The sequence below is a fragment of the Thunnus albacares genome, chromosome 13, assembly GCF_914725855.1.
Source record: "Thunnus albacares chromosome 13, fThuAlb1.1, whole genome shotgun sequence".
NCBI lineage: Eukaryota > Metazoa > Chordata > Actinopteri > Scombriformes > Scombridae > Thunnus > Thunnus albacares.
Window position 1 is genome coordinate 24,617,242 of NC_058118.1, and position 4,093 is coordinate 24,621,334.

Sequence of the window (4,093 nt, forward strand, 5' to 3'; positions counted from 1 at the left end):
TGTGGAGGATTCATTTCCTTCTATTTCCAAGGGAAACATTGTTCTTCTACATCTATCTCACAGATTGTTACTGCTGACTTTACAAATTCAGATTAACACACATAATACACGATCAACAAATAAAACATGATGTAATGTTATAGCTGGTCTAGACTGTCTAGCAGTATATATATAAACATTTTACAGTTAAAGTTGATAATACTTTAACTGTAAAATGTTTAACACAGTATTTTCACAGTATTTTATTATATTATATTTGTCTCGGGTGTCAGTATGAGGTAGCAGAGAAAATAAGAGGGAGACCCAAGGCAGACACCAGGGGAGAACAGGTGAATAAAAAGAGGCTTTAATAATTGAAATCCCCAAAGCAGGCTTACAGGTCAGTAACAGGAAGGCAGTCCAACAACAGGCAAACAAGGCCAAAGGGGGCGAGGAGAACAGGAGCCCCATGACTCGGTTTGCCTAGGGCCCACAGATCACTAAATCCACCTCACTGCAGTTACACACATTCAATTGAACAAAACAGACGTGAAGCCTAAAAATACACATTGGTTTGCGGCTGTGCTTGTAAAGTGTGTGTGTGTGTGTGTGTATTGATTCAAATTGAAGATTTGCTCTGTCAGACCAGCGTGTGATGGGCGACTGAAAAACGTGACTGAAACACCTCCTGGTTTATAGACAAACCATTAGACACAAGTTGTATCCCCCACCCCCCCCCCCCCCAAACAACTTTAACGCGTGTTCAAATTTACTTCAAACGTCCCGAACAGTGTGTGAGCTACGATCATAGTCTGATAATGAGAAACGTGCTGTCAGATTAAAGGGCTTCCTGCAGCTTTGAAACACCTCAAAGCTTTCACTTTTGTCTTTTGCTGCCTGTGCAAAATTACACTCCCAAGGCATTAAAGGTGGATTTAAGCCCCCCAAAAAACCGGACAAAAACAAAAGTTTTGCAAAACTTATTATTAAAACTGGGATCATAATTTCTTGTACTGGTACTAGAATTAACATCGTGCTCAGCAGGAGGGAGGGGCAGCCAGCGGCTGCATCTGTTTCATCCTGTTTTTTGGCGCACTGGCTCTACCTGTGAACATGAAAATTCAGTTAATTGGTTTATTCATGGAAACAGGGAGAGTAAGTCACAGGGTATCAAAGGTTCATGTAAAGAGCTTAACTTGACTTCAGTGGAGAGCAGCCAACACCCGAGTCGCTTTAAACACAGCCAAAACATATTTCCCAGGGTGGGGAGGTGTTACAAAAAGGGCAACTGCACATGGAGAGTTTAACAAGAGTGATTATCAAAGGGAAGGAGACATACCGTGCACACACAAAACGAGAGTCTACAGCCATACCAGCAGCTCTGTGAAGCTGCACCTAAGCTAGATGGTAATTCTTTTACCTGGAACATCTGGTATTAAATATTATTAATAAACACAGCTTACTTTTTTATTTATTTCTTATTTTATTTTTTTGTTGTTTTTTTTCCCCCATTTTTCAATTAAAAGGAAATAATGCGTCCTAAATGTAACAGAAGAAACACTGCTGCAGTTTGTCTTACTATACATAATCACAATCATTTCAAAGTATTATACTCTCCAAAACTGGAGTACAACTGAAGAATCTGCAAATTTAACACCAGTCAATTGGCCACATTTTACTGTAACTGTATTTTTATTACATTCACGTTGCAAATGGAACAAAAATAACGACTATGAGGCTCATGTGCAGAGCCAAACCAACAATGAATTGATCTACTTACAAGTACTATGTGTGTATCCAAAGCCTGATATGTCTTATTCCTCTGTGCTGCAGACGTCCATTGTCCAAAAACTCTTTTTTTAAACTATCTTTTCAGGTGTTTTTTGCACCCAGTCTGGTCTTCAGCATGAAACATATAAATTGAACTGGGGTCATGTGACTGACTTGACAATCCACAGTTTTGCCCTAAACTTTGTTGTCTTTTTGTGTATGTTAAGGACGGTTGGCTTGTTTGACCTGGAACTGGCTATAAAAACATTAAATCCAAACCCAAAACATATCAAATACCAGCGCGCAGGTTGGTTACATCGCTATCTCAGTGTCTCTCCTCTGCTCCGCTGTTACATCAATCAGCAGGTCTCAACGAGTCACATCCACCTGCTACATGACGCACATTTCCTAATTTTTTGACATCACTCCTGGAGTTGGGGGTGTGAGTAAAGTTTTAGCTCAGTCGTCTATGATCTGGGAGACTCTAGTTTGAGGCTCAGTGTGGGGACCTCCTTCGTAAGATGGTTTATTCATGAGCACTTATTGTAACACTTTAATTTTCTAAAATTAAAATCCTTTTTCCACTGTTATTCGAATACAAATACTGGGCCCTCTGCACTTCCCTTGTATGGATGTAAACACCTTGAAACACACTTAAAGTTTGGTTCATCCAAATCACAAAAACAGATATCTTAATTACAACTAATATTACCTTGCCATGTAGAAAGCTTTTACATGCTACTGGTGTCAAGATATCAATTTCTTAAATTTATTTTACTTATTTTTGTGATGACATTTTAAAGACTTAATTGCAACGTGTCTTGTCAGAAACACTGTGCTGATATCTTCCAATCCACAGACTTCCTCAGTGTGGCTATTCATGCAGATTTGGAGTATTTTCTCTGTAGTCTATAAAGTAGCTTTTAAACTCACCCTGTGTTTCCTGTGAGGAATCCGCACGTTCTCCACATATTTGAAAGATCTGTATTAGGAAACCAAATAGCTACCAGTAGGTGACAGGTACAACTGCAGGGGGAAAAGCAGAGCAGTCATTTCTTTCCAGCTGCTGAGGTGTGTTTGGGTTTGATCATTTATTGCATCCTTTAAAAACATCCTCTAGATGCAAATCGCTCACCGAGTCCCGGTGTGGAACATGTAGCAGCAGATACAAGTGTGAAAAAGAAAATTTGATACATCCGGTCCTTGACAAACACTACTGGCATTGTTTTCCTCTCATGTGATTGATCGAACAGTGGTATTGATCGGACTGAGAGCACGATACCGTGGTTACACAAGTTTTAATCTGACAAAAGGGTAACAGCAGGGTGGATGTGAATGTTTATATCTTGTCATGTGTCTTTGTGTGTGTGCATGTATGTGAATGTCAGCATGTGGTGGAAATTATGCTTCATTCATTGATTGTTTTGCCCTGTTTCATCTAAAGCATTTTCCGGTTTAATCCATCTCAGTGATGTCTGATAGCTTTGCTTTCACATTGCTCATAATAATCACTTTCTTGAAACTGTGTTTACTCTTCACTCTGGTGGTGATGGAGCTCAGTTTGGCTGCTTTTACTGATCCAGCGCCTTCCTTCAAAAATCTAATTAAATGTTTATGGATTGAGTATGTTGTGTCCAAGTATGTGATGCTGATGGTTGGTGGCCAGATCCAGCATGATTGGACTTTCTGCCAATTTCCTGCATTCCCTGAGTCGTCTTTTATAAACATCACCACATATCATGGAATTACTTGTAATATACTTACTGTAGGTAATGGGTGTTAAAATAAGTGTTTATGAATAAACTTTTACGTAGGAGGTCCCCACACCAGGTCTCGAACCCGAGTCTCCCAGATCATAGCCGACTGTGCTGACCACTGAGCCAAAACCAAGTGTATCACCAACATGCAGACAGACCTCTACTTATTTATACACCAATAACACAGAGACGTGTAGGGAAGAACTTCAGAGGCGATTCTTGCTTTGCACTTTTCATTTATTACCTATTTTTTTACAGTCAGTAGTTCAGCTTTATCTCTGGGGAACATCCCCAACTCCAGGAGTGATGTCCAAATTAGGAAATGTGCATCATGTAGCAGGTGGATGTGACTCCCCTCATTGAGACCTGTGTATATATATGTTATGTGTTAAATCATTCATCAATCTGGTTTTAGAGCTAATCACAGCACCACCTCAGCTGTCACACTAGTATTAAACGATTTGATTACTGGTTTAGACAGCAGGAAACATTGTGCAGCTATATTTATAGATTTAGCAAAAGCATTTGATTGCTCATTACAGCTGCTTTCAGAATTACTTATGTGACTGACATCAGTGTGTGAGGAT

At 39.6% G+C, this 4,093-nt stretch overlaps 1 long non-coding RNA gene across 1 annotated transcript; it reads right to left on the minus strand.

Moving 5' to 3' along the window:
• Positions 1 to 730: 730 nt before the first annotated feature.
• Positions 731 to 3,125, minus strand: LOC122996021. The gene is made up of 3 exons (XR_006406912.1): positions 2,885 to 3,125; positions 2,683 to 2,775; positions 731 to 1,084 (listed from the first exon to the last, which is right to left on the minus strand). It is a non-coding gene; the product is annotated as an uncharacterized LOC122996021 (long non-coding RNA).
• Between the last annotated feature and the right edge of the window lie 968 nt (positions 3,126 to 4,093).